Below are 18520 nucleotides of genomic sequence, written 5' to 3'. Positions count from 1 at the left end.
AATAATAAATTCGTGCTTGGTATTAATGTTTTTGTAGTGTAACTAAGATGGTGGTGGTGGTGGCCGCCTTTGTGGTGGGGGTGATGGAGATGGATAATTTGCTGCTAGTGGTGATGGAAATAGATATGAAGATGGTGGTGTTTGCTGAGACAGTGGTGGTAATAGCAAAGGTGGTGTTAGTGACGTCAATGGTGGTGGGAGGTAGTGGTGTCAAAGATAGTGGTGGTGGCGGTGGTGAGATGGTGGAGGTGGTTGTTGCCATGGAGGTGTGGGTGATTGTGGTGGAGAAGGTTGTGGGGGTGGGGGTAATGGCGGTAAAGAATGTTGTGGTGGTGGTAAGGGAAGTGCAAGTGGTGGTGTTCATGGTGAGACGAGGACGATAGCAGCTGCAGTGGCGACAGTGAGATGGTAAGGTGGTAGTGGCCATGATGGCGCTAGTGATAGCGACAATGGTGGTGAGACGATGAGACTGTGGAGAGGTAATGGTGGCCATAGTGGTGTCGGTGATGGTAGTGTAGAATGTTGGTGGTGGTGGTTGTGATCGTGATCATGATTGAGACGGTGGTGATAGCATACACAATTTTATTTTACTTTTATAAAACTCTAACATTGTTTTATAATGTGTCTTTTATTTTTTATTATTTTAAAAAATGTTCTTGAAACGAAGGAAACATCAATTTGATGTTCAAAATGTTGTTTATTCATTTTTCATTTTCTTAGTTTGTTTTTACAAACAATTTGTCAAACGAATTTTCCATCTATTTTTGTATTTGCAAACGGAAAACTATTTTCCAAAATGTTAACTAACCTGAGCGAACTTGAGTTAGGTTAATTTGTTGATGAGTTGTTTATTTGAACTTGAGACTTCTTGCAATGGAGAAAGAGTATCACTACACAAGCAGTTAGTTTTAGACCTGGCATTTTGGACCCAACTCGGTAACCTGACCCGATTCGACTCGACCGGTTAATATTAGTATTTGGATGGATGCTTAACATGTTGAGTCGCTAACGGGTGAACCCGTTAACAACCCGTTAAATAACGGGTCACTTTGGGTCAACCCGTTAGCACCCGTTAGTTGAGGATGTTTTATTAATTTCAGTAAAGTCTTAACAACAAAAAATAAAATCTATGTAGAAAAATAATAATAATAATTGTTAACGGGTGACCCATTAGCTTAACGGGTCGAGTTCGGGTGACTCGTTAACTTAATGGGTCGGGTACGGGTGACCCATTTGCTTAACGGGTCGAGTTCGGGTGACCCCTTAACTTAATGGGTCGGATTGAACCCGATCCGTTTACAGGTCTAGTTAGTTTGTTGTACATAGTTTGCGTTTGATTTGTATTGTGCTATATCATCTATAAATTTTGAGATACATATATAAAATGTTCTATAATAGTATGTATTTTAATAACAAACTAATCTTCCTCATTATGCGGTCCAAGTGCCACTGAGGCGACATCCTACTTTTGATCTCCGGGTCAAATAGTATATCATAGTATAGCCAATAAGTGCAACGAATGCATCCGTGAGAGTTCAAACTTAAGTTAGTTTTTCAAATCTTTCCTTAGTTTCCACTGAACTAACTCTTTGGGTATAACTTAATACAGCAAGTCATTTAGGGTTAGTTTGGTATTGCTGTGCTTTAAAAAAAAAAAACAATTTTAATTGTGTTGTAAGAATAAACAACTGTAAAATAAAGTTACTGAGTGTTTGGTAAATCTTTTTTTTTTTTTTTTTTTTTTGTAAAAGTGCTTTTATATAAATTTTTATATAAATTGTTGTGAACATGTTAAATAACTAAACATGATATGGTATTTCATGTGATATGATAATTGTCAAAGACAATAATGTAGGGGCAAAGATTGTAAACTTGTAAAATATGTGGGAGTATACTTGTCATCTGAAAAGTTTATTAAATGAGCACTATTACTATGCTTTTAAAAAAAACATTTTTTTAGAAGCATGGTAAACCCTGCTTCTACTTTTCTATACTTTTCTACTGTCATTGACATCAATATTTAAAAAAAAAACAAAACACTTTTCTTTTATGTGTTACCAAACACATTTAAGGCCAGTTTGGGATTGTGGTGCTTTTAAAAAAATCAACCTATTAAAAAAATCTATGATATTAAATGTGCTTGGTAAAACATAAAAAAAGTGTTTTTTAAAAAAATTGTTGTCAATGACAATAAAAAAAGCATAGAAAAGCAGAAGCAGTGCCTAACATGCTTCTAAAGAAAGTGTTTTTGTTTTTTTTCAAAGCATAGAAATAAGTGCTCATTTAATAAACTTTTCAAATGACAAGCCCTCACGTATTTTACAAATTTACAATTTTTGCTCCTAAATTATTGTCTTTGACAATTATTATATCACATTAAATACCATATCATTTTTAGTCATATAACATGTCACAACAATTTATATAAAAGTTTATTAAACACTTAGACATTGCTTTTTTTTTTTTGTTAAAAGCACTTTAACAAAAAAAGTTTACCAAACACTTAACAACTTTATTTTACAACTATTTATTCTCACCGCAAAACAGAAACCATTTTTTTTAGAAACACAGCAATACCAAACTAGCCCTTAATGTCCCAAATTTTTTAATAAGCTATTTTTTCTAAAAGCACCACAATCTCAAACTGACTCTTAGACTCAACCCATACTGTAGTCTCATATTCCAAACCACCATCTATTATTTAGAACAACCATAAAAGATTATTCAGAAAAATCTTTCGTATCTGAAATGCAGTAGGCATCTAAATGTTATCAAATGAATAGAAAACAAGGTAATTCTTACAAAACTAAAATGAAAATTCTAAAAATGATTTGGTCGGATCATGAAATTATAAAATGTTACACGACATCTTCATAGTTTTAGACTCTTTTTTTTTTTTTTTTTTGTCAAACAATCTGTTTGTACCATACTTGACCAATCCCGAAACTACCGAGCACCGGCCAACGCTATACTGTCAAGGACCCAGAAGAGTTCCCCTCCGACCAGGAGGCCAATCACTACTCGACACGTGTCAAGATTAGAAGCCAATCAGAGCGCAGCACGTGTCGACATCAAGAACCAATCATAACATGACACATGTCAATGTGACAAAGCTACAAGTTTTTCTATAAATAGGGGTCATTCCCCCATAATATGGCCTAATGCCATTTGTGTTAAATCATTCACAAGAACTCACTAAATTGAGAGCTTGATCCTTTGTACTTGTGTAAGCTCTTCACTACTAATAAGAACTCCTCTACTCCGTGGACGTAGCCAATCTGGGTGAACCACGTACATCCTGTGTTTGCTTCTCTGTCTCTATTCATTTACGTACTTATCCTCACTAGTGACCGAAGCAACCAAGCGAAGGTCACAAGACCTGACACTTTCTGTTGTACCAAAGTCTTTGCTGATTTTGTGCATCAACATTTGGCGCCGTCTGTGGGAAACGACACTTATTCCTACTCTCTTCAGCTGTGTCAAGCTGGTTTCTATCATTCGTACACTTTCTTTTGACCAGGCATCCCTCTCCAACATGGGAAGCGAAGGAAGCCACAGCACACAGAATGACACCCCCCTTGCACATAGTGCGAAGCAACGAAAGAAGGAAGGAAAACGAGTTCTTCTTCAAGCTAAAGTCGATGAGTTGGAAGCTCAGAACAACAAGATAGCAATGAGGAATGAGGTCCTCCAGGAGCAATATGAGAAGCTCTTCGAGACACTTCACGAAGCTAGGCAAGCTCAGACACGCGAGCTTGTTGCCCCCGTGGAAGTCAACCATCAACTGGGTGCCCTCCAACATGGAGGGTCACATGCATTCGACATAGATATCCCTGATAGGGAACAAATTACCCCTCGATTTGATAATCAACATGAGGCTTCTCTTAACCCAGTTGCTTCGACCCGAACCATGAGAAGTGGATGGAGACACCTCTTTGCTGAAGGGGCAGAAGGATCGAAAGCCGTCTTTCGCGATTGTCGGGATTTCCTGAAGCAACGTCGAGAGAATTCCATCCATATAAGCTCAAAGATCAATGACCCAAGGATTTCTGAGATACTCGGTCCCCTGCCACGGCCCGAGCCGGCCACCAATTTGGGGAAGGGGCAACAAGTCCTAGAGAGACATGAGGGTACAGGGGACTCAGAGGTGTTCCGACAGACATACCCTGGAAGCCAGTACAGCGAGTCCAGGGAAAAATCACATGCCCTTGATCAAACCTTCCTAATTCCAAGAGGAGATGGAGATTTACGAAAGAAAGCTCCAGTGGCACATAACTCCGCTCAGGACCCCCTTGTCCTACAACTTCTTGAGGAAGTAAACAAGTTGAAGGCTGAACGTCAGGCTGAAATACCTGACTGGAACCAACCCAGGCCTGGCCCTCTTACAAGGAGGATCCTCAACACCCCCCTTCAAGCAAAGACAAAGCAAAAGCTTGGCTTGCAACTTTATACTGGAAAAGAGGACCCGATTGAGCACCTTAACCTCTTTGAGTCCACCATGGCATACCGGATGCACACCGACGAAGAGCGATGTCTTCTCTTCCCCTCCACCCTCTCTGGTGGAGCTCTAAATTGGTATTGTCGTCTTACACCTGAGACGGTAGACTCATTTGAGGAATTGAGGAAACTATTTGTTTCCCAACACATTTTCCAAACCGATCGCTTGCACTCTGCAGATGACTTGTACACTATCCGCCAGAAGCCAGACGAGTCATTACGTATGTATGCTGGCCGCTTCAGCCATGAATACTCCCGGTGTGCCGAGGCAGACGACAAGACTGCCCTCAAAGCCTTCACGGCAGGCCTACGTGATTGTTTCTTTAAATACATGATCAATGCCAATACTTGGAAGACTTACTCTGAGGTGATGGCGCAGGCTTATAACCATGCCTCCGCCGAGGCAAAGACATATCAGGAGAAACCCCCTACAACCATCCTTTATCAACAAGTGGGAGGTGGAAGCCAGACTCACCTAAATGAGAAGACCTCGACTTTCCAAACAGCAGTGGCACCTCCCCATGCCTTGCATAATGCTTCACCGAATCAACAGACATATCAATTTCAAGGCAAGAGGAAGGATTTCCATCCTCACCACTCTCCTTTCAGTAAAAAGAGTAAGGGACACTATCCCGATAACCAAGGGTATCGCCACAATAACGCTCGCCCCTAGGCAGTCAATGCAGTGGGTCAAACCCGCGTCAAGATACCCCCTACCCCAAGGTATGAGACATACACGCCCTTGAATGCCACATGCGCGGCCATTTACCCCAGCATAGCTCACCTGATACCAAAGCCAAAGCCGAGGCACCCAGATTACACGCCCCCGAATAACGCGGGCATGTTTTGTTGCTACCATGAGCATAACGACCATGATAGCGAGAAATGTATCATCCTCCGTGATCGTATTGAAGCTTTGGCACGAGAAGGAAAAATTGATCAATTCCTTCTTCACCCTCAAAGGGATAACCGTAACCAACGCCAGGTGAATGTCATATATTCCATAAGCGGCGGCACACCCATATCTGAATCTTCCAATAGGGCCATGAAAAACAGTGAACGAATTCTGAGGCCTGTTCACCAAGTGTTTCACGTGGAAGACATCAGGGGAGGGAAGTATCAAAAGCCTAACTGGGATCCGATATGTTTCTACCCTGAGGAAGAAAGAGGCATCATCTACCCTCATAACGACCCATTGATCGTGGAGGCTCACATAGCCAACTTTGATGTTCGACGAATCCTCGTAGACACAGGGGCTTCGGTCAATATCATGTTTGCCGAAGCTTTCAGGGCACTCAATGTAGCTGAACACTTGCTCGATCGCTCGATTTCTCCTCTGATAAGCTTCTCCGGTGATATCGTGCAACCCTTAGGGAGCATACATTTACCCTTTACTATTGGTACAGGCCCTTACATGGCTACCATTACCACTAACTTCCTAGTGGTTGACTGCCCAACGGCATACAATGTCATCTTTGGGCGCACATGCATCAATGATCTCAAGGCTATGGTATCCACGCATATGCTGTTGATGAAATTTCCAACCCCCCATGGCAACGGCTACATCAGAGGAGATCAGCTTAGTGCACGATCATGTTACAACACTTCAGTTAAGCAACAACACTTGCCCGGACCCAAGGAAACCCTGTCTGTACATGACCAAGTCACAAAGACCAGCCTAGATGAAGCGAACTTGGATCTTCCTGATAGCAACAATCAACCCGATGATCTTCGAGATGACTCTTTCACCCAGCAAGCCCAACCTGCTGAAGAGTTGGAGAAGGTACCTATCTCAAGAGATCATCCAGACCGCATGGTGAATATTGGCACCACATTGTCACCACCCCTTCGGTTAGCATTGATATCTTTTTTGAAAGAGAACACTGAAGTCTTCGCCTGGTCATACGAGGACATGCCAGACATCTCTCCCGATGTCATCTGTCATCGTTTGAGTATTGACCCCAAGATCAAGCCGGTGAGACAGAAGCGAAGATCTTATGACGCTGAACGATACGAGGCAATGAAAGCAGAAGTAGAAAAACTCAAAGGCATAGGCTTTGTCCGCGAAGTCAATTACCCGACATGGGTAGCAAATGTGGTCCTTGTTAGGAAAAATCCGACCAAAGAAAGTCTTTTGCTTCAAAAGGTCTTGTGGAGGATGTGTGTTGACTACACCGACCTAAACAAAGGGTGTCCGAAAGATAGTTTCCCTCTTCCTCTTATTGACAGGCTTATAGACTCTACGGCAGGGTGTGAGATCTTGAGCTTTATGGACGCTTATTCAGGATACAACCAAATCCTCATGAACCCCTCAGACCAAGAACACACGGCCTTCACTACTGACAGGGGACTATATTGCTATAAAGTCATGCCTTTCGGCCTAAAGAATGCAGGAGCAACTTATCAGAGACTGGTCAATTCAATGTTCGCCGAACAAATTGGGAAGAACATGGAAGTTTACGTTGATGATATGCTAGTCAAAAGCAAACATGCTGACCAACACATCACCAACCTATCTGAAACTTTCACCATTCTAAAGAGGTATCGAATGAGGTTGAACCCCAACAAATGTGCCTTCGGCGTGGGCTCTGGCAAATTCTTAGGCTTTATGATTAGCCAACGAGGCATTGAAGCTAACCCTGAAAAGATCAAAGCAATCCTCGACATGAAAGAGCCAATAACTTCAAAAGACATCCAAAGCCTTACTGGCAAGGTGGCAGCCTTAACCAGATTCATCTCTAAGGCCACAGACAGATGTGCTCCTTTCTTCAAAGCACTCAAGGGAAATAAGAAGTACATTACATGGACGGAGGAATGTGCCAAGGCATTCAGGAACCTCAAAGAGTACATGAGTAAAGCCCCTCTGCTCTCTAAACCAGAAGTTGGTGACACTCTCATCATCTATCTATCGGTTTGCAGTCAGTTCTGTTCTTATTCGAATGGACAGTGGTGTCGAACGGCCCGTCTACTACGCTAGCAAGGCCCTACAAGATACGGAGACACGATACTCCAACATTGAGAAATTAGCTCTAGCATTGGTCATGTCTGCTCGAAAACTCCGCCCTTACTTCCAAGCGCACTCCATCATCGTGCTTACCAATTATCCTCTTCGACAGATACTCCAAAGTCCTGACACTTCAGGGCGAATGATCAAATGGGCAATAACGTTGGGTGAGTTTGACATCTCCTACCAACCAAAGCCAGCTGAGAAGGGCCAAGCAGTGGCAGACTTCATTGCCGACTTCACATACCCGGTTGACATTGCTTCTACACCTGAAGCAGTGGCTTCATTACCCCCGGAAGCTCAGAAGATAGAACCAACAACCCCAGCATGGAGTCTGTATGTTGATGGTTCATCCAACCAACAGGGCTGTGGAGCGGGACTAGTCTTGACTACGCCCGACAAAGTAGCAATGGAGTATGCTCTTCGTTTCAAATTCAAGGCATCAAACAATGAGGCCGAGTATGAAGCCCTTCTAGCAGGATTACGTTTGGCCAAACACCTCGGGGTTAAACGAATTGATATTTTCAGTGACTCCCAATTGGTGGTCAACCAGGTTACCAACAACTTTGATGCTAAGGACAGCTCCATGGCAGCATATCTTGCGCAAACACAACTTTTGCTCAAGCACTTCCACTACCAGATCACCCAAGTTCCTCGAGCGGCAAACAGTCATGCAGACGCCCTGGCTCGCCTCGCCTCGGCTGTGGAAGACAAGATTGGAAGAAAAATTCATGTCGAACTGTTGGCAACACCAAGCACCATGGCCGCAGAAGTATGCAACTTACAACAGGGGGATAGTTGGATCACCCCGATCTATAATTTCCTTGCTCATGGCACCCTCCCAAATGATAAAGTCCAGGCTAAGCAAATTCGATACAAGTCTACCCGCTACTTGATCATCAATGATCAACTCTATAAGCGATGTTTTAGCCTGCCATACTTAAGGTGTCTTACGCCTGCCGAGGCGGAAATCGTCATTCGGGAAATACATGAGGGAGTCTGTGGAGATCATGCTGGATCTCGGTCCCTAGCACACAAGACTTTTCGCCAAGGATATTACTGGCCAACACTCCACCAGGATGCCATCAAAGTATCCCGCTCATGTGACAAATGTCAACGATATGCGGCTATTCCTCATTCCCCTCCAGAGCCTCTTACTCCTATGATCAGCCCTTGGCCCTTCGCCCAGTGGGGACTTGATTTGATCGGCCCAATGCCGGCAGGGAAAGGCAAAGTCTGTTACGCAGTCGTTGCAGTGGACTACTTCACAAAGTGGGCCGAAGTAGAACCCTTGGCAACCATTACTGAGGCAAAGATAGAAGACTTCGTGTGGAAGAACATCCTTTGTAGATTCGGCATTCCCAATGCGATAGTCACTGACAATGGGCGACAGTTCGACAACAAGAAGTTCAGGTTGTTCTGCTCTAAGTTCAACATCAACTTATGCTTTGCCTCTCCAGCTCATCCCCAGTCTAATGGACAAGTTGAGGCCATCAACAAAATAATCAAGCGCACTTTGAAAACCAGCTTGGACAAAGCTAAAGGCTGTTGGCCAGAATTTGTACCCCAAGTTCTTTGGTCATATCGCACTTCATATCGGACTTCAACAGGAGAAACTCCATTCTCACTTGCCTTTGGCACAGAGGCGGTTGTCCCTGTTGAGCTCGAGCAAGCAACATTCCGAGTCCAGAACTACATTCAAAGTGAAAATGACAAACAACTCACCCTCAACTTGGATTTAGTCGAGGAACACAGAAACCAAGCTCACTTGAGGAATGTCGCCTACAAGCAGCGCATCTCCAACTATTATGACTCTAGGGTCAAGCCTCGCTCTTTCAAAATAGGAGACTGGGTCTTAAAGAAAAGATTACTCTGCGACAGAGTCCCGAGTGAAGGCACACTTAGTCCAAACTGGGATGGACCGTATGAAGTCATTGGCATCAGTCGCCCTGGCTCTTACACACTTAGAAGCTCCGATGGCAAGACCCTTGGCCATCCATGGAACGCTGATCACTTGAAGTACTACTACAAATAGACTCACGATGTACAAGTGTTGAGCTATAGCCGTTCGGCATCCTATGTAATAAAGGCCATTTGGCAATGAATTCACTAAAGAGGTAATTTAGCCAACTTGGCCCTTACTCTTTTACATTCCTAGCTATGGAACACTCAAGTGTTGAAACCTCAAAGCAGATATATCCAACACGAAACAAAATCTAAGTATGTGTCGATAAGACTATACAAAGAAAGGAACAACCAAACAATGGCTTATATCCAAACAATAGATCTATTCATACACAGCCAAAAAACTTCACTTAAAACAGCTTCACCCAAAAAAAAAAAGCTTCATCCAAAAAGTTTCACCCAGAAAGTTTCATCTACAAAGCTTCACCTACGTAGCTTCACCCACAAAGCTTCACCATCAAAGCTTCACCCAGAAAGCTTCATCTACAAAGCTTCACCATCAAAGCTTCACCCAGAAAGCTTCATCTACAAAGCTTCACCATCAAAGCTTCACCTCGAAAGCTTCATCTACAAAGCTTCATCTACAAAGCTTCACCATCAAAGCTTCACCTAGAAAGCCTCATCTACAAAGCTTCATCTACAAAGCTTCACCATCAAAGCTTCACCTAGAAAGCTTCATCTACAAAGCTTCACCTACAAAGCTTCAACACCAAAGCTTCACCTACAAAGCTTCAACACAAAACCTTGCTCCAAATAAACAAATTTTGTTCACAAAACCCAAGATGCCCTTGAACTTGTACAAAAACACTTGGGTAAACATAAACATTTTTTGTTTTACACCCACAAGGGCCCAAAATCTTCCTTCTTATTTATTCACTTATATATGTTCCCAAACATATTATAATAGATCCAACAACAAGCCAAAGTCCCAGGTTTCTTAATGGACAAAAGTACAAGCAATTCATCAATAATGAAGGTGCTACAAAAATTGGAATCTGCCCCAAAATAGAAATCCAACCCAAGAGACTTTTTCTCTCTCTCCCTCTTCCGCCTCCTTTCATCTATCAAATTTCTGCAACCTCTGCTCTTCTCCAATGGAGCTGAATTTTGGACACCCTATAGTTTTTGAGCATATGAACAACTTTCAAGAAGGAACCATTTCTGTTTGAGCGACGGAAATTAAAGTGTTGAAGCTCCAAGCATGACAGTCGGATTCTTGCAGATTTCGAAGCTGCTGTGATGTTTCGAAGATCTGGAAATATTTAACCATTAGTTCATTCTGAATTTTTGATATGTTATGAAAGAGACGATGAGGAACAACTTCAATGAAGAAAGCATGCTGATCTGAACAATAGAAAATGGAGTTTCGAAGCTCACAACAAATCTGACGGGTTGACAGAAAAATAATAACCAGTCATTCATCATACCTGAATTTCTTGAGTTATACAGCTCCGAGGGATCTCAATTTTGGATATGTTGTAGTTCACAAGTTAAGGAACAACTTCGATGAAGAAAGTATGTTGATCTGAGCAAAAGAAAATGGAGTTTTTGAAGCTCACAACAAGTCTGATGCGTTGATATACAAATGACGAACAATCACTCATCATACCTGAATTTCTGGAGTTGTACTGCTCCGATGGATCTCCAATTCGGATATGTTGTAGTTCACGAGCTAAGGAACAACTTTCATGAAGATGGTTTTGCGATTTGAGCCACAGAAAATGGTGTTATATTGAAGAGCTACCACTCCCTCTACGTAGACACCCTCCTTGGTTTACCTAGCTCCAACACCCACATTTCCTTCAACAAGACTGCAGCAAATCAGATTGTGAGGAAAGATGGCAATCTTTCCAGCCAAAAAGGAAAGGCAAAGCAAAAGAAAATTAAACACATTGATGGCATATTATGAAAGAAGAAAAGGAAAAGTAGTAAATGATGATGAAGTGTGGGAACAACATCATGACAAATGATGATGAGTCATGCTTTCCCCCCTCCTTGGATTCGGCTGAAAACATCCCCCTATTTGGATTCAGCTGAAAACATCCCACTCAGTCGACAAAAAAAAAAAAAAAAAAAAAAAAAAAAAAAGGGCCTAGGCCTCCACTTCTTTGGGCCTAACACATCTTCATAACAAAAAAACAATATATGAAGAAAGAGCCCTGGGTTACCACTTCGAAAAGAAACAAGTGAAGTTTTCCTACTCATGACATTGACTACTAGCTAGACACCTCATTCGGCAACTCTCTTCGCCTGAAGACTTGGGGGACTCCCACCATATGCTACTGCACCTTGATACTCGGCAGTCTCACAACCACTCAGTGACTTGGATTTTTCAAGTCTCCAACCGAGAAGTTTTCCTCACTCGGGAAATTAAGGGAACACTACCTCAAACTACATGCTTCACTCACAAAGCTTCAACAATACAGGTTTCAACAAAAGCAAAAATTCAAAGAACTTTATGAAGAAGGCTTTGGTGTATTTAACACAATATGTTGAAATGAAGCAAAGCTTATTTATTAATATTTTCGATAAGCCACAAATATGTACATATACATGAGTCAAAATAAACAAACAAAAGGGAGCCTTCACAAAGGTTGCTTAGGGGAAGTCTCAGCAGTCGGTAGAGCCCCAGAAAGAGAAAGCACCGGAGGGTGGTTATCCGGAGCCTCAGTACTTGACAAAACCCCAGAAGGAGGAGGCATTGGAGGTTCATCATTTGAAGCTTCATTACCAGGTACAGCCCCAGAGGACGAAGGCAATAAATGCCTTTGGAACAAACCCACAAACCGCTGATGATCAAGTAAAACCTTACCATCAGATTCCTTCATCTGGTCAAGCTTCCTCTTCATGTTTGTAGCATAGTCATGGGCGAGCCGGTGCAACTGCTTATTCTCATGCTTGAGCCCTCTAATCTCCTGTTTGAGACTCATCACTTCAGCAGCCAATGATTCAACTTGGCGGGTTCTAGCAAATAGGCGTTGGGCCATATTAGACACAGAACCTGCACACTGAACACTAAGAGCCAGAGAGTCCTTAACAGCCAACTCATCAGACCGTTTGGAAAGTAGTCTGTTATCTTTGGGAGTGAGAAGGTTCCTGGCCACCACTGCAGCGGTCATATCATTCTTCATCACAGAATCCCCAACGATAAGAGGACCAGTAGGGGATATGAAGGATGGGCGCCATATGTTGTCTGGAGAAGGCGTGGCTGTCTCTTCTCCAAGGTTCAAGTCAAAACGACGGTCGGAGGGTCCAGACATTTTCAAATGTGTTGAAGAGGGAAGAGGTCAGACAAATCAAGATCTTAGAAGTGCAAGAAATGAGCTTCTACTGGTAGAGATTCAAGTGTGCTGTGGAACTTAATGCCAGCCTCTATAAAAATCTGCACTCGACGGAGCTTCAGAAATCGAAGAGGCGTTTGCTTTCTCAAAAGCTGGGCTGCTCAGAGACCACGAGGGCCGATCTCAGAAATCGAAAAAGCACCTGCTTTTTCAGCCTCGTCAGCACCTGTCACATGCACAATCAGCTTTGCGGAAATTACGGGCAATCTGTCGAAGATTTCTGGTGAAGTAGAAAGCACGTGAATCTTACTGTTCAATCACCGCTCTCCATATGCACCATCAACTCCTCGGGTACCACATATAACTTTGTCAAAGATCTCTGACAAAGTTTAGGCACGAGAATTTCGAAGTTCCAGCTACCCTACTATTACCCATAAGGGTAAAGGAACAGCACCACTGCTTGACAACTGGAAAGTCCCTATGTGTGTCGACCTCCGTGTTTTGCGGCAAGACAGGTTGGCAAGAACGTCCAACCTTTACTCACATTCGAGAAAAGACTCCCAACATAATTACTTTCTCAAAAACCGGAGTAGCACCGCTTTCCGAATCTCGAGAGTCAGATCCTCGACGGGATTGCTTGTTCGAAAACCGAAGAGGCACAACTCTCAGAACTTCGAGAGCCAGATTTCCTTAGATAAAGCTTATCTGTAATCTTCACACGTAATATCAGCTTTCCAGATACCACATACCACTTTTTCAAAGTGCTCTGACAAAATTAAAACACGTGAAGCTGGCAGCTCCCACTACATTGCTGTGACCAAGAAGGGTAAAGGAATAGCATTACTACTTGTTATTGGGAAATCCCTATATACATTGACCTCCCTCCTCAACGGACAGGCAAACCTGCAAAAATGCTCAACCCTTTCTCGCATTCGAAAAGGCACCCTCAACATAACCTCTCGAAATACTCAGCTTTATTTCCCCCCGATAATACCTCAGCAAATAAGCCACACCAAGAACAAGAGTATCTCATATCATCAGGGTCGAAAGCAAGAGTATCCCATATCATGCTTTCTCCCTGTCTTTGTCTTTGTCCTTGTCCACACCTGCAGGACAAGGAGAAAGAGAGCAGTCAGTCGGAACCTGAAATCAAACCTCCAATTTGGAACTGACTGCCTGGAGCCTTTGCCTGGTTGCTTACTTAGCATTGCTCTCGAGTACTCATCCTCAACTGCTGTCAAGGTCACGAATTCCACCGGTAAATACCTCATGACAGTTGATCAGATATTGGCTCTTTACACTGAAGCTGCCAAGCGGGGATGAGTCACTATGAAGGAATGTTCTGAAGGACCATTTAAATGCAAAGGTTGCACACCACTTCTGCCATGCAAAAGATTGAAGCAGAAGGTTCAACGGTGGGCTGAAACAGATCACTATAGCACGACACCTTTCCATACCACATTCATTATTCCGTCAACAGCAAAAGTATCCCATATCATCAAGGTCGAACGTACTCTAGATTTGATGGACTTGTTTTGACCCTCAAATTTTTGAGTTGGCCTTATACTCTGAAGGGCACCATAAAACCCTCCAGCACAGTTCAAGAATAAGCCTGTGGAAAGTTACTTCTTCAAAAGCAAAAGTATCTCATATCATCTCTTATTCCATTTGCTTCTCCTTATCCTGACAGTTGAATGAGAGACAAGGAGAAGAAGAACAATCAACCGGAAGTCGAAGTCAAACCTCTGATCCTGGGTTGCTTACTTGGAAGTTTGACTGCTTACCTTGTCTGTCACCTCTTTCGGCAGATCTCTTAGCTCGGCGACTTGGGGGACTCCTACTATAGGGTTTGTATCACACTTGACTAAGCCCGAAACTACAACTAAGCTTCAAGTGAAATTGATACATTACCTTGTGCGTCAACATCAGCTAAATACACCATTCCCGGATGGAGGAAAGGTACTTCCAGAGAAGGGCAGATGAAGATCAGACCACACTTCGGTACTTAGAAGTTTCGTGATTACTCAAGGGATTGGATCTTGCAAGTCCCCAACCGAGGAGTTTCCCTCACTCGGGAACTTAGGGGAGCACTGTTTGTACCATACTTGACCAATCCCGAAACTACCGAGCACCGGCCAACGCTATACTGTCAAGGACCCAGAAGAGTTCCCCTCCGACCAGGAGGCCAATCACTACTCGACACGTGTCAAGATTAGAAGCCAATCAGAGCGCAGCACGTGTCGACATCAAGAACCAATCATAATATGACACATGTCAATGTGACAAAGCTACAAGTTTTTCTATAAATAGGGGTCATTCCCCCATAATATGGCCTAATGCCATTTGTGTTAAATCATTCACAAGAACTCACTAAATTGAGAGCTTGATCCTTTGTACTTGTGTAAGCCCTTCACTACTAATAAGAACTCCTCTACTCCGTGGACGTAGCCAATCTGGGTGAACCACGTACATCCTGTGTTTGCTTCTCTGTCTCTATTCATTTACGTACTTATCCTCACTAGTGACCGAAGCAACCAAGCGAAGGTCACAAGACCTGACACTTTCTGTTGTACCAAAGTCTTTGCTGATTTTGTGCATCAACACAATCGATTTATTAGATTAGGAAGGGGTCGGGATTTGAATCCATACTGTGGTGCAAGGCAACACCCCTTTCCATATGCTTTTATGAAAAGGAAGAAAAAAAAGCTGACCAGCCATGAAAGCATACGGAGGTTGCATTCCAATCATGCACGTAATTAAAACGCCTACCTGCATACACATATGATATACACACATACACCCACACACCAAACCACATTAATCATCCACAATGTAAGGTTCTGGGCCCAGCTGCCTCCTCGTCTTCCCCAGAAAAAGATATTTAGATTTGATCAGTCCCGCAATGCGTCCGCTAATCGTTGTGAATGGGAACTGTGCAACCCCCATACTTCCTCCCAAGTGTAACAATTGCCATTATCGAATGAGGTTCGTAAGCTTCCATTTTACTCTCTCTCTTCCGCCTGCTAGCAATAGATTTATGTCTTTGCGGTCACTAATGCCTGTTTTTGTGCCTGCCAAATACCCTTGCTTGATTTCCTGTCATGTGCATTTTAACACAGGAAGGGGCGTTGGGGGTGGAGTGAAAGATGCAGTCGCACAGGACCTCAAATTTGAAGGGCTGTTGCACATGGCCTCATTTCTTTTTCTACCATTTTGTTTTAGTGCAAGAGATACATTCGTATACAAAATATCTAACTATATGCATAAGGCATCGTTAAGCAGATCCAAAATCGAGATTGGACAATATTATCGAAATATTCTTTACTCTAAAAGTTAGGCAGATTGAAAATGGTAAAATAGACTGCTCGAAAGGAACCAGAACTATATGATGTTTATGTTGGCAGTGAATTGACATACAAGACTTAAGCATAAATCACAACCTAAAAGACCTAACCAAAATTCATGTACAAGAGGAGCAAGAAGAAAGGCATACCTGCAGCGACTCCAGAACTAGAGGTCATGACAGCAAGCTTTCCAGTGAACCTTCTCTTCTCTCGCAGGTGATCCAAGCTCGACTTACAAATAGGTTTCAGTCCCGAATATGAACATATTTCTGTGAGAAGAGATGCCACTATATATATACATGTAGTCATTTCCATAATTAGATAGGATTCCCTATTAAAATCCTGATAGGAAACAGATACTTGTTTCCTTGTTCCAAAAGATCCGAATGCTATACAAAATCCTTTTAAACCAAGGATCAGCATTCCTCTTATCAACAAGACTTTTTTACCAAACTAAATACCCATAGCCAGTCCCTAAAACTTCTCTATCTCATACTCATTCTAACGTTCTCCCACTTGAGTATGAGAACAGTTTCAAGTACCTGACTTATTCAATTCTCAGATAAAAGTGATCACCAAGTCTTATATCAAGAGTATTCAATCACAAACCACTTACATACATTTCAAAATATAGAACTTTGTAACTCAAATTGCAACCATAATGCAAAACAGTTTTCCAAAATTACATATATTCAATCTGTATTCTTATCATTGTGAACCTGATCTTTATAAGCAAACATGTAATAATTTGCTCCCACTATTTCATACCATTGACAACAAGATTTTAAGACAAACCATTGCTCCAAAACAACGTATGAATCAATAATTCAACAAGTGCTTTAAACAGACTAACCATTATTAAAGCATCAAATGAATTATTTCAAACTTTATTTCTCAAAACAATAGACCAAAATAACTGATCTCAATTTGAAAAATAAAATAAACTAAAAACAAGACTAGCTAACCTAATACTATCTTTATTCAGCCATAATCTTTAAAATTTAAACATAAAACCTATCTATATTGATGCACCAGCTCTCTGAACTGCACAGCAGCAATCTAATAGTCACTTTGTAACGGATCACTCCCACTGATCAAATGATTCAAGTATTCCCATCCGAGAGACATGAGCTTTAAACACTCCAATTGGCAATGCCTTGGTCAAAGGATCTGCAATCATTGCATTAGTCTCAAGTGCTCCACCTAAATTGCTTCTTCTCTCACTTTTTCTTGGACCTTAAGAAACTTTACATCCATCAATCTTGAAGCTGAAGTTCTCCTATTGTTCTTGGCAAAGAATACTGCAGAATTGTTGTCACAGTACTTTTTAATAGGCCTTTGCACAGAATTGACAACCTTCAGATCTGTCACAAAATTCTTTAACCATACAGATTGTTTCATTCCTTTAAAACAGGCTACAAATTCTGCCTCCATTGTAGATGTTGCTATGATAGTCTGCTTCGCACTTTTCTAAGAGACTGCACCATCACCAAGCATAAAAATATAACTTCCAGTGGATTTTTTGTCATCCACATCCCCGGCCAAATCAGAATCTGTGTAGCCAACTAGCTCCAAAAGTTCCTCTTTGCCATAAACCAACATGTAATTCTTGGTTCTTTGCAAGTACCTTAAAACTTTCTTCGCAACAACCCAATGAGACTCTCCCGGATTTGCTTGAAACCTACCCAACATTCCTACTATGAAATCAATGTCAGGTCTAGTGCAAATAGTTGTATACATCATACTCCCAACCAATGAAGCATAAGGCTTGTTTTGCATTTTATCCAGCTCCAATTGAAGGAAAATTGGTGAAAAACATGTTCATTTGAGCAACATCTATGACATGCAATTAACAATTAAAGGCGGAATCATGCTTGTATGCACTCAAAAATAAAACATTACCCATGAAATTCAAAGCCTAGTAGAAGGGTGAACCAAGACTCAACTCAAAACAAAGTGAGTTGAGAAACATTATACCTTTGTTGATTCTTCTTTGCATAAGCAAAGGCTAATCACCCAAGGAGAGGGCCTTCATTCTTGCTTCTTAGCTCCAGAATTTCTTGGATGAGGATGGTTGAAAGGATTCTCCAAGTTCCCAAAGTTGAGAACCGCTAAGTCTCCACACCAAGGTAGGACTTGAAGAAGAGATGAGTGACCTAGAGGAAGTAAGATTGCTAGCTAAAATCCTCTAGGGTGGCCGACCTCTTAGAGACAAAAATGGAGCTTGTGTTCTCATTTTTTCTCTAAAAGAAACCCTAAGGATGAAATGGCTATAAAGTTGCCTTTATACCACCTCACAATGGAGTGGCAAACTTGCAATTAAGCCAAGTTCACTATCCCTTTCTATATGGCCGGTTTTCCCAAGCCTTTGGGCTGTTTTGGGCTTCTTGAATTTTGTTTGTTAAGTTGTCATACAACTTAAGCTAATG

General features: G+C 42.1%; 1 long non-coding RNA gene across 1 annotated transcript; it reads right to left on the bottom strand.

The window, feature by feature from the left end:
* Positions 1-9971: 9971 nt before the first annotated feature.
* LOC126614731 (uncharacterized) lies at positions 9972-11325 on the bottom strand. The gene is made up of 4 exons (XR_007620506.1): positions 11076-11325; positions 10894-10991; positions 10160-10718; positions 9972-10075 (listed from the first exon to the last, which is right to left on the bottom strand). It is a non-coding gene; the product is annotated as an uncharacterized LOC126614731 (long non-coding RNA).
* Positions 11326-18520: the final 7195 nt, after the last annotated feature.

Source organism: Malus sylvestris, chromosome 3 (genome assembly GCF_916048215.2).
Source record: "Malus sylvestris chromosome 3, drMalSylv7.2, whole genome shotgun sequence".
Lineage (NCBI taxonomy): Eukaryota > Viridiplantae > Streptophyta > Magnoliopsida > Rosales > Rosaceae > Malus > Malus sylvestris.
The sequence above is the reverse complement of the archived record's forward strand: the minus strand, read 5'-3'. Positions and strand labels throughout refer to the sequence as shown.